Here is a 13,525-nt window from a genome sequence, read left to right on the forward strand (position 1 = left end):
AACAGACTCACAGCCAATGCACAACAGACTTTTAGTGCAACCAAGAAATAAGTCCTTACTCCTTTAATCCTCCAAAATCTGGTGTCTTTTGCAACCACAGCACACCCTAGTCAGTCTGGACCATTACAGAATGTTAAAAGAAATTCTAAAAATGCAACTATCTATCAAAATTCTTTGAAGACACTTGAGGATACCTTAGAGTTATAATCTTTCTGAGAACATTAGTTATGCTGAACCAGTAGGATGCAAATTGTTAAGGTTAAAATTTTTTATGAATCTATATATCTCTATTTTTATTAAACAGAGTGGCAGGGGAAAGGGAGGGATAGGTAGAGATTTGGTTGGTTGGTTGTTTTTTGAGATGGAGTATCACTCTGTCACCCAGGCTGGAGTGCAGTGGCACAATCTCAGCTCACTGCAACCTCTGCCTCCTGGATTCAAGTGATTCTCCTGCCTCAACCTCCTGAGTAGTTGGGATTACAGGCGTAAGCCACCACACCTGGCTAATTTTTGTATTTTAGTTAGAGATGGGGTTAAATAATGTTGGCCAGGCTGGTCTCTAGCTCTTGATCTCAAGCGATCTGCCCAGCTCGGACTCCCAAAGTGCTGGGATTACAGGTGTGAGCCGCCACACCTGGGCTGTTTTTTTTATTTTTTTATTTTTATTTTTATTTTTTATTTTTGGAGACAGGGTCTTGCTCTGTCGCCCAGGCTAGAGTGTCATTACAGCTCACTATAGCCTTGACCTTCTGGGCTCAGTTGATCCTCCCATCTCTGTCCCCAGGTGTCTGGGACTACAGTTGCATGCCACTGCACTTGGCTAATTTTTGCATTTTTTCATAGAGATGGGGTTTCACTATGTTGCCCAGGGTGATCTCCCACTCCTGAGCTCAAGCAATCTTTACGCTTCCGCCTCCCACAGTGCTGAGATTACAGGCATGAGCCACCACACTTGGCCAATATTGTCTTTCAGAGCAAAGACTCTGTTCTGGTAACAGAGCTGGAGTCCAAAAAAGAAGCCTCAATCACTTTTCTGCTTTTTGGCTAAGATCAAGAGTAGAAAAAGCAGCATCCAGCCAGGAGATGCATAGGTCCTAAGAAAGTTGTTTATTGAGCATTCTAGATTCCACATTATTACTTGGCACACTCACCAAGCAAATGCACATCAAAGAATATGTAAAGGCAAAGGTGTATTATGTTTCCTTTCACCAGAAGACTCTCTTAGATCATGCTCCATTCTTATTATTTTGGAAGCTCAGAGAATTTCCATTTATAATCTTGTCTTTAACATCCCCTGGAAAGAAAAGGAGGTCTCATTTTACAACTTAGCATGTTGTCCAAGCAAAGCTAGAACATACACCAGGATAATTTTTGCCTAGGGCTATTTCCACTTCTTCACACCTTAAATTGCCGTTGATATACGATGTCATCACATTCAATGTGTATTTAAAAATGTGGGGCAGGTGCAGTGGCTCACACCTGTAATCCCAACACTTTGGGAGGCCAAGGCCAGTGAATTGTTTGAGGTCAGGAGTTCAAAACCAGACTGCTTAACATGGTGAAACCCCGTCTCTACTAAAAATACAAAAATTAGCCAGGCGTGGTGGTGGGCGCCTATAATCCCATCTACTTGGGAGACTGAGGCAGGAGAATTGCTTGAACCCAGGAGGCGGAGGTTGCAGTGAGCCAAGATTGTGTCACTGCACTCCAGCCAGGGTGACAGAGCAAGACTGTGTCTAAAAAAAAAAAAAAAAGGGAGACACCACAGCAAGAGCCCACGGGGGCCCCAGGTGATAAAAGTGTTATGTCATTATCAGAACTTTCAGGGCAGGCAGGGAGCCCTGCAAGATAAAAAGCATCCTGGGGACGATGACCCACTCGCCTTCTCTGGGCATCCTGCTCTCTGGAAATGGGTGCATCCGTGTCACACTGAAAATTCACTGTTCTCTGCTTGTCCCGAGGTTACTTCCTGAAATGGTCCTTAGTTGAGACTACTCATGGAGCCTTTCCTACACCCTTCATTCAGAGGCAGCTCTGTCTCTTCTCTCCTCTTTCCCAGAAGGAAACTGCCATCAGGAGGTAGCATTAACAATGAACACCAGAAGCGGCACCAGGCCAGGCAGGTGATGCCAGCTTAGGAAGCCCCCAATGTGCTGGTCCCCATGGGACCAAATGCCAGGAGAGCCACGGGCTCTACTCAGGCACCTTGTCTATGAAGAATATATGAAATCAACAGCTTTTTTATTTTTATTTTTTGACATGGAGACTTGCTCTGTCCCCCAGGCTGGAGTGCAGTGGCGCAGTCTGGGCTCACTGCAATCTCTACCTCCTGGGTTCAAGTGATTGTCTTGCCTTAGCCTCCCTAGTAGCTGAGATTACAGGCACCCACCACCATGCCTGGCTACTTTTTTTTGCGTTTTTAGTAGGGATGGGGTTTTATCATGTTGGCCAGGCTGGTCTTGAACTCCCAACATCAAGTGATCCACCTGCCTCGGCCTCCCAAAGCCTTGGGGTTACAGGCATAAGCCACTGCACTTGGTCTACTTTTTTGCTTTTAAGATTAAGGGTATCACACTCACCCAGGCTGGAGTGCAATAGCTTGATCATCACTCACTGCAGCCTCCAACTCCTGGACTCAAGCCATCCTCCCCGCTCAGCCTCCTGAGTCACCAGAATTACAGCTGTGAGCCATTGCACTTGGCTCAATCAACTACTTCCTATGAACATTTCTTTCACTTCTGACCTTTTATGAATCCCCTCAGTGTAAAATCCAAAGGAACCACATATTACGTAATTCCATTAATATTAAATTTTTAGAATAGGGAAATCTATAGAAACTGAGGGTGGATTACCGGTTGTTTAGGGTTGATAGCTACCAAGGGTAGAAATAATATTTCCTTTCAGTGTGATGAAAACATTCAAAAATTGACTGTGATGATTGTTGTACAGCTCTATGAATATATTTTAAGAAACCACTGAACTGTACACTTTTTCAATTTTTTTTTTTTTTTTTTTTTTTGAGACAGGGTTTTGCTGTGTCTCCCAGGCAGGAATGCAGTGGCACAATCATGGTTCACTGCAACCTTTGCCTCCCAGGTTCAAGTTACTCTCCTGCCTCAGCCTCCTGAGTAGCTGGTATTACAGGTGTGTACCACTATGCCCAGTTAATTTTTTGTATTTTTAGTAGAGATGGGGTTTTGCCATGTAGGTCAGCCTGTACTCAAACTCCTGACTTGAGGTGATCCACTCTCCTTGGCCTCCCAAAGTGCTGGGATTACAGGTGTGAGGCACCACACTCAGCCCAATTTTTAAATTTTTATTAATTTTTCTGACAGGGTATCAGTGCAGTACCATGATTATAGTTGGAGTGCAGTGGTGCAATCACTGCAGCCTCGATCTCCTGGGCTCAAGAAATTCTTCTGCCTCAGCATCCAGAGTAGCTAAGACCACAGGCACGTACCACCATACCCAGCTAATTTTTAATTGTTATAGAGAGGTCTCACTATGTTGTCCCTGCTGGTCTCAAACTCTTGGGCTCAAACTATCTTTTCACCTCAGACTCCCAGAATGTTGGGATTACAGCCACCGTGTCCAGCCTGAACTGTACACTTCAAATGGGTGAACTGTATGTCAATTATATCTCAATAAAATAGTTTTTATGTTATCTATTTATTTGTTTTTGAGACAGAGTCTCACCCTGTCGCCCAGGCTGGAATGCAGTAGTACAATCTCGTCTCACTGCAACCTCCACTTCCCAGGTTCAAACAATTCTCCTGCCTCAGTCTCCTGAGTAGCTGGGATTACAGGCTTGTGCCACCATGCCTGGCTAAGTTTTGTGTTTTTAGTAGAGACAGGGTTTTACCATGTTGGTCAGGACAGTCTCAAACTCCTGACCTCAAGTGATCTGTCTACCTTGGCTTCCCAAAGTGCTGGGATTACAGGTGTAAACTACCACGCCCAGCCAAAGCAATTTTTAAAAATCAAATAAAGTCAAAGCGAGGTTAGATAAAAATAATAATAATAATAAAATAACATGTACTGAACTACATTCTACACACCGATGCTTTTGTGATCATCTAATTTAAAACTCACACACCCTTCAAAGGAAATATTATTTTCCATGAAAGAACACAGAGAGTATGGAAGCCTGCTGGGGGGTGTGCAGATGGTTTAAGGCGGCAACTGGAGTGGAGGAGCAGAAAGGCATACAGAAGAAAGACCCCAGGAGAAAATAATGTGGGTGACCACATGTCCCAGGTAGGAGAGTCCCAGCCCATGCCCATTCTGCTGGTGAAATTATTAACAGTGCTCCCTTCATTCTAAAGTGCCTGAAAAATGAATTATAAAATATTTATGTATGGATTATTGTGTGAAATGCGCACACACACACACACACACACAAATTACTAGAATCATGGCGTCCTGTGTTCTTAAAACAACCTCCAAGCTCAGAGAGGTCTCTCCCTGATGCCAAACCAAAAGGCAATCAAAACACTGATTTCACCATGTTGGCCAGGCTGGTCTTGAATTCCTGACCTAAGGTGATCTGCCCACCTCAGCCTCCCAAAGTGCTGGGATTTTATGCACGAGCTACCACGCCCGGCCCAATTTGCTCTTTTAAAATTGTAGATATAAACTCCAAAAACTTCCAAATCTCATTTAGTTTTCCCAGCAATCCTGGAGGACTTTCTGTTTTTCTAATGTAATATTTTACTGATGAAAAGCAAATACCTAGAACAATCTCCAGCCTACAGGTGATATCCAGTCTGTAGTCCATTTTTGTAAACCAAGCTTTGTGGGAACACAATCACACTCACTTGTTTACATCTTGACTACTTGACTATGGCTGCTTTCCTGAAAAGGAAGATTTGCATGCATGTAACAAAGACCCCATGTCCCCAAAGCCAAAAATGTTTACTATCAGTACAAAGTTTGCCCATGCCTGATGTAGAATCGACATCTATCCCTTACAACCTTTTATCACTTGGAATGTCATCCACTCCCTTTATGAAAACTCTGAAACCTTGAAATAGAGGCCTGGTTTATTTTTAAAAACTGTTTCTAGATTTTCCTTTCCGAAGGTTAATTTTTCAGGTTTTAAAGGACTTCATTTTATGTTTTGTTTTGGTTTTGAGACAGGGTCTCGCTCTGTCCTCCATACTGAAGTGCAGTGGTGCAATCACAGCTTACCATGCCCAGCTAATTTTGATTATTTTTTGGTAGAGACAAGGTTTCACTATGTTGCCCAGGCTGTTCTTAAACTACTAGGCTCAGGCGATCCTCCTGTGATCCTCCTGCCTCAGCGTCCCAAAGTACTGGAATTATAGGAACGAGACATGGTGTCCAGACCTGAGGATTGTTTTTTGTTTTGTTTTTCTTTTTGCTTTTGAGATAGGGTCTTGCTCTGTCACCCAGACTGGAGTGTAGTGTCATGATCAAACTCCCTGCAGCCTGAAACTCCTAGGCTTAAGTGATCCTCCCACCTCAGCCTCCCAAGTAGCTGGGACCACAGGCACACACCACTGTACCTAGCTAATTTTTTAATTCTTTTGTTTGTAGAGACTGAATTTTGCCATGTTGCCCAGGCTGGTCTTGAACTCCTGGGCTCAAGCAATCCTCCCACCTCAGCCTCCCATAGCACTAGGATTATGGGCATGAGCCACCACAGCAGCTGCAGGACTTGGTTTTAATTAATAAATTCTACCTTCTTCACAGCTCAACCTGCAAGTACAAACTCTAGTGTACATTGTTTCACCATTCAACAAAAATGTATTGAGCACCTGCGATGTAAAAATATATACTGCTTGCCAGGCGCAGTGGCTCATTCCTGTAATCCCAGCACTCTGGGAGGCCAAGGCAGGTGGATCACCTTAGGTTAAGAGTTCAAGACCAGCCTGGCCAACATGGTAAAACCCTCCCTGTCTCTACTAAAAATAACAACAACAAAAAAAATGACAGGTGTGGTGGCAGGCACCTATAATCCCAGCTACTCAGGAGGCTGAGGCAGGAGAATCATTTGAACCCGAGAGGCAGAGGTGGCATGAGCTGAGATCATGACACTGCACTCCAGGCTGGACAACAGATTGAGGCTTTGTCTCAAAGCACACACAAAAAAAAAAAAGAAAGAAAGAAAGAAAACGAGCTGGGCATGGTGGTACTTGCCTATGATCCCAGCTACTCAGGAGGCTGAGGCAGGAGAATCCCTTGAACCAGGGATGGGGAGGTTACAGTGAGCCGTAATTGCGTCACTTCATGGTCCCATGCCAGCCTGGGAGAATGAGATGAGGAAGAACTGGGCATTTGGGAGGGGAGGAGAAAGGAAACTGACTGGATTCTGTGGAGAAAGACTAAGGTGCGGGATGCAAGGCAGAGCCAGCCTTTGTTCCTGGCCAGCCCTGGGAAAGCTGGCTACAGACAGAAATGAGTTTGAAGTGTGGGATGCCTCCCAGGAAACCTTGGGGACAGCAGCAGCCAGAGGTGAGCCAAGGGTACCTGTCACCTCCTTACCTTCAAGCATCTCCCCATCACAGATATGGTGTACATGGAGGCCCTCACCAACTTCAAAAGTCACCTTAGTGGACTCTACAGTGTGAGCCACTGATGCTCCTGCCATTGTGTCCCCAGATGCTGCCTCATAGATCTCTGACTCACAGGGACACACTGACCCCTGGTGCTGTTCCAAGTAGAGGCCCTCACCAACTTCAAAAGTCACTTTAGCAGGCTCTACCGTGGGAGCCATCGGCACTCCTGCCATCATGTCCCCAGATGCTGCCTCATAGATCTCTGACACACAGGGACACACTGACCCCTGGTGCTGCTCCAAACAGGTGCTGGCCCTGGGGCACTGCACATAGCAGGTCAGTGTGTACCCCATGATGTGCCTCTACTCCCGTCTGCCACCACCTGTGCCTCTGCTCACAGCTTTGACCACGTACTCCCACTACCCTAGGTGGAGGCTATTCTGCACTTGCAGAGATGGTCTTGTCTGCTCCTCGCTGCCCACCCCACAGCCCAGAAACAGCAGGGCCTCAGGCCAAGGATCTCACCCTGCTGCCACCCCTGAGTTGACTTGTCTGGGAGGGTAAAGAACAGCTGGCTTATTTAATAGGTTGTGAACCCAACAAGTGCTGAGAGAAACAACTTTCTGAAGAGAGTACAGAGGGAGGCCCCACCTCCTTCTGCAGTCATGTATAGACTGAAGTCCACTGGCCCAGGTGGGAGGCAAGGCATGTGTGTCATAATGACCCACCCCACACCTCACAATGTCCCACCCTGGCTGCCCCCCCTACAGCTCAGAATGCTCCTCCTTGGGCTGCCCCACCCTGTGGCTTTTGATGTTGCCACTCTCCTGGCTCCTAGTTCAGTGCCAGTGGGACTAAGGTTTTCATTTATTATCAGCTTCCTGAGCGTTTTACTCCTTACAAAAGCACAGAATGGTTTCTTACTTGAAGCCATCTTCCCCTATGAATTCTGTACAAAGCTTTAGTTAGTAGAGTGGGTCCCATTAGCAACCAAGATGAACAACTTTTATTTACTGACTGAATTTAGATACACTTGAATTGTTGACTGTTTTTGTAACTAAATACTCCTGTCTTCCAATGAGTAGTTTTTGTCTGCAACTTGACCATAGAAATCCCTGAAACCCTAGCTATACTCTCAAGAAAGAGTTATGGTTGTATGTCTTGAACCACACCTTAGGACCCATCCTATCTCCACCTTTTTCTCCATAAAATAGAAACCTAACTTGTCCCTCTCCAAGCTTTGAAATGCTGAAACTTACCAACTCCCTTTTCTCCCCTCTTTCTTCCCTCCATGGCAGGGACTTTCACATTTTCTTTATTTTACTAACAAAGCACTAGGTATGATTTTGTCAAACAAAATCAAGAGCCATAAAGTGGGGTACCACAGTCCTAATTCAATAAAGACAAATAGTCAACATCTGGCAAACAGTATGTGCCTGCCACTGTTCCCACTGTGCTATGCTCATTTGACCCTCAGAACCAATCTCATCTTACAGATTTACAGAAGCTGAAATGGAGAAGATAAGTAACCTCCCCAAAGTCACATGACTGCTCAGGGTGAGGCCACAATTTGATCCCAGATACTCTGAATTTCCTAAATCTTCAAGCGTGGTTACCAGAAAGTGCATTAGTCCACCTTCAAACTGACATAAAGAAATACCTGAGGTTGGGTAATTTATAAAGGAAAAAGGTTGAATTGACTCACAGTTCTGCATGGCTGGGGAGGCCTCAGGAAACTTACAATTATAGCAGACAAGGAAGCAGGCACATCCTACATGGTGGCCGCACAGAGAGTGTGAGCATGTGAAGGAGCAACTGTCAAACAGGTATAAAACCATCAGATCTCGGCTGGGCATGGTGGCTAATGCCTGTAATCCTAGCACTTTGGAAGGCTGAAGTGGGTGGATCACCTGAGGTCAGGAGTTCAAGAACAGCCTGGCTAACATGGGGAAACCTCGACTCTACTAAAAATACAAAAAGTAGCTGGGAGTAGTGTCACGTGCCTGTAATCCCAGCTACTCTGAAGACTGAGGCTACAGTGAGCTGAGATTGGGCCACTGCACTCCAGCCTGGGCAACAGAGTGAGACTCTGTCCCCAAAACAAAACAAAACAAAAATCCCATAAGATCTCATGAGAACTCATTGAATATCACAAGAACAGCATGAGGAAAACTGCCCCCATGATCCAATCACCTACCACCATGCCCCTCTCTCAACACCTGGGGATTATGGGGATTACAACTCAAGATGAGATTTGAGTGGGGACATGGCCAAATTGTATCAGAAAGTAAAGGTAGAAGTCAAGCTTGGAGGGGAAGTGACATTGTAGATTAGTATATTTTTAAAAGAATAATTTTTAAAAGAATAATTAGTATATTTTTAAAAGAATAATTTTTTTTTTTTCAGATCGAGTCTTGCTTTGTTACCCAGGCAGTGGCACAATCTTGGCACATTGGAACCTCCGCCTCCTGGGTTCAAGTGATTCTCAATCAAGTGCCTTAGCTTCCCAAGTAGCTAGGATTACAGGAGCCCACCACCATGCTCAGCTAATTTGTGTATTTTTAGTAGAGATGGGGTTTCACCATGTTGGCCAGGCTGATCTTAAACTCCTGACCTCAAGTGATTCACCTGCCTTAGCCTCCCAAAGTGCTGGGATTACAGGCATGAGCCACTGCTCCCAGTCAGAACAATATTTTGCCTCTCCATTAAACATTGTTAAGTCCCTTCTACATGCTAGGCATTGTATTTGTGAAACAGTCCCAACTATCAGTGAGTGTAGGTAGATACACAATGTCTTAAGGAGTTCAGTTTTATGAGACCACACTGGTGGACAGTGTATGAACCTGGGATACAAACCCACCTTTATTTGACCCCAAATTTGATGCTGGGATGGTTTTAATTTTATTCTGAGAATTTGAGTCATTTAACAATACAAAGGTGAGAAGTCTCTGTCAGATGTGTGTGTAGTGGTTTGTATAATAAAGAAGAACTGAAGGAAGCAACAAGACCAATTAAGAGGCTTTAGTCTAAAGGAAGAGTAATGCTGAAGGCAGTGGGAGTGACAAAAGCTGAGGAAAAAAGTTTTGTGACCATTTGGGAGATAGAATAGGAAGTGCTTGCTCATGAGATGTGAAAGGGGAGGTAGAGGGAAAACAGAGCTGCAAAGGCTCTGCTGGGGAAGACAACAACTACCACCTGGGGCTAAAAGCAGGTAACTCCATTTATTCAGAAAACATTCTGTCTTGATTATGGTGTTAGTTGCTGTGAGGGACTTCCTTTTTGCCACTCGTCCTTAACAAGGTTTGATTCTGAACTGTTAACATTCTATTGATTTCCAGGTGAAGAAACTGAATGCACCGGCCTAACCCGTCAGAGCACTTGCCCCAATACTTCCACTTTAAGAGTTTTCCACCGTGTCCAGAACTATAGTCCATTAATCCCCTCATTTTGATACCTTAAGAGAATAAACACATCTCATGTACACACCCACACCCTTGTTCCCCCAAATGCCAAATACACAAAAATCCAATCCGTCTCCTTCTACCTAAGCAATTTTAGTCACTTTTTCATAATTACCTTAAGCTCCCTGACTTGCTGCTCATCCTTTCTCTGGCAAAATCTCATCCCTAGATGAGCCCCGCTTTGTGTTTCCTCAGTGACACCACTCAGCTTAACCAGAAAAATATCAAAAAGATATTTCAGAGATATCATCATAAATTCAAATTACTTACACAACAAATTGGCCCTAAATATTTCCAGAAATCGATAAAAGTTTTGTTTCTCCAATGACATCATTTCTTCAGAAAGCCAACATGTATACCCAACATTTTCTATATTCTAACTTTTATTCAACTTCGCTCAACTGATGTCTTGCCAAATTATTCAAGGAGAAAATATATCCCATTAGGCAAGAGCTGATTATCTTTCCATCTCCTAAGAAAATAATATGCACCGAATGCACCCACCTCATCTTTCTCTGCCTCATCATGTCAGAAAAAGTACCCCTGCTTTTGTCAAATAGCAAATCTGAGATAAAAGATTTAGACAGCCTATAATTCTGGCACTTGGAGAGACCAATGCAGGGAGATTATTTGAGCCCAGGACTTTGAAACAAGCCTAGGCAAGTTAGGGAAACCCCATATCTAAAACAAATACAAATAAACAATTAGCTGAGCATGGTGGTGTGGTGGCACATGCCTGTAGTCCCAGCTACTCAGGGTGGGGAGCACTGAGGTGGGAGGATCACCTGAGCCTGGAAGATTGAGGCTGCAGTGAGCCGTGATCACACCAGTGCACTACCACCGGGGCAACAGATATTTTCAAAATGATCTTCTCTGTTAAAAATAATCAAATCAACAGGTGGCCATGAGGCTGAGGTGGCTCCAGTGTGCTCAATTCCTCCTTAAACAAACAAAAACTTGACTCAGTGTAAATAATAAAAGGAAACTTAAGTGTAACCAATCAGAAACCACCAACTAACATCGAACTTCCCACTCTAATGATCCAAATGAAGCCACTGCTCCACTTTACCCAATCAAGCATTTTCTTTTTCTTGCACATTCACCATATAAAAGTCTTCCACCACTCTCCCTAAGCCTCTCTGTTGGAACTCTGAGCTGTTTGCAGTCCGGTGCTGCCTGGTTTCTAAATTTCTGTATGCTCAAATATACTTCTAAATGTTTCAAAGTGCCTAATTGTATCTTTTAGCAGCTCTCATGATGACATCATTCTTTCTGGATCCTCAAGTTCTACCTCCTTCACAAGATTGATTCTTCAGTATGTCAACATGTTCTCCTCTATCGTCATAAAGACTCTCCTAATATGGGCAGTTTCTTACAAAACTATACATACTCTTACTATGTAATCCAGCAGTTCCACTCCCTAAGTCTTTATCCAAATGACCAGAAAGCGTATGTCCACACAAAAACCTGCACATAGATGTTTACGGCAGCTTTTTAAAATAGCTGCCAAAACTTAGGAGGAACCAAGACGTCCTTCAGTAGCTTAACTGATAAATATACTGTGATATATTTAGAAAATAAAATAGTAATTACCTCTAAGAAGAAATGAGCTATTGAGCTATCAGAAGAGACGGAGAAATCTTTTTTTTTTTTTTTTTTTTTTTTTGAGACAGAGTTTCGCTCTTGTTACCCAGGCTGGAGTGCAATGGCGCGATATCGGCTCACCGCAACCTCCGCCTCCTGGGTTCAGGCAATTCTCCTGCCTCAGCCTCCTGAGTAGCTGGGATTACAGGCACGTGCCACCATGCCCAGCTAATTTTTTGTATTTTTAGTAGAGACGGGGTTTCACCATGTTGACCAGGTTGGTCTTGATCTCTCGACCTTGTGATCCACCCACCTCGGCCTCCCAAAATGCTGGGATTACAGGCTTGAGCCACCGCACCCGGCCCAAGAGACGGAGGAATCTTAAATGCATATTACTAACTGAAAGAAGCCAATCTGGAAAGTTATCTACTCTATAATTTCAAGAACATAACATTCAGAAAAATGCAAAACTATGGAAAAGACTGGTGGTTTCCGGTGGTTAGGAAAAGAAAGAATAAATAGAGCAATAGAGCACAAGATTATCACAGTACTGTAAATATACTCCAGGCTATCATAGCAGTTATAATGATACATTCATTATACATTTCAGTCTCATTATACAATTATCCAAACCCTTAGAATGTGAGCCACCAAGAGTATCACTCTGGGTGATGATGATTTGCCAATGTAAGTTCACTGACTATAATAAATATTCTACTCTGGTGTAGTAGGTTATAGGTGGAGTGACTAGAGAGTATACAAAAATTTAGGGAATATGAGATCTCTGGACTCTGCACTCCATTTTGCTGTACCCTCAAACTACTCTAAAATAATACTATATCTTTACAAATCTATTAACTGTCACATAGCCCATTTCAAAAGTCTCCAACTGGTCTGAGCCAGTTCTATTAAAACTTGGAAAACTCTGGTTAATAAGCTAGATTTGACCCAACTGGCAAGAAGAGGCAGGAAAGACCAAGGCAAGGGGAGCATATTGCACATGCATGCACCAGGAAACTGGAGGAAGCTTGGAGGTTCTTTAGCCTGGTCCTGAGCCTGTTGAAACTGCAGTTACAGACACAGATGCCTGGGGCACCAATCTGAATCTGCCAACATCCAAGGCCACATGATCAAAATGTGCAAAGTCTCCTCTGTGATCAGTAGCTAAGGATGTTAGGCCATAATTGGACCAGGATGGGATATAAACTGAGAACAATAGAATCTGTAGACTTTTGTTCCTACCCAAGCATTTAACTCTTTCCTCTTGCCACAGGTAACAGGGAGGCGTCCTGTGAATAACATCTCCATAGCTTATAGCTGTCTCACCCTTGGCCTCTTATACCCTCCTATGGCACAGTCAACCAGGACATCCAACCCTGCAAACTCAAGGGTCCACACATGGCCAAAATAATGTAGGAGTGAACAGAACCCCCACTCTGATCTGCAGACAAATGTGCCCTATCTTCTGGGCCTCTACCAGCAACTAGAGGTCCTGGAAATTTCCAAACACGCATCAGTGTTCTAACATGCAGACTGCTTCCCCATCCTATGGCAGAGTAGACCTTTTCTCCACCAGACTTGGCCTTTTATCCAGTTGAATGAAATGTCTTTAATACAGAAACAGGGCACAGAAACTAGTATTCCTTGGCCCTGAACCCCATCACACAGTCTGCAGGTACACATCAGTCCCAAGCAAATACCACAGAATTGAGGTCTCAGGCCCTGGAGTGTACTCTTCGGCTCTGCTTTTCTGGCAAGTCTGCAGGCTTCATGCAGAAAAACAAAAATGAAAATAAAACAAGTTATGAACACACACACACACACACACACACACACACACACACACACACCACAGTGACAAACAGAATCTCTGTCCAGGGAATTTGCAGAGAGAAGAGCAGAAACCATCCCAGGGTCCTTCCACAGTTACATCCTTGAGTCCCTTTTCAGACAGTGCTG

The sequence above is a fragment of the Saimiri boliviensis genome, chromosome X (genome assembly GCF_048565385.1).
Source record: "Saimiri boliviensis isolate mSaiBol1 chromosome X, mSaiBol1.pri, whole genome shotgun sequence".
NCBI classification, from domain to species: domain Eukaryota; kingdom Metazoa; phylum Chordata; class Mammalia; order Primates; family Cebidae; genus Saimiri; species Saimiri boliviensis.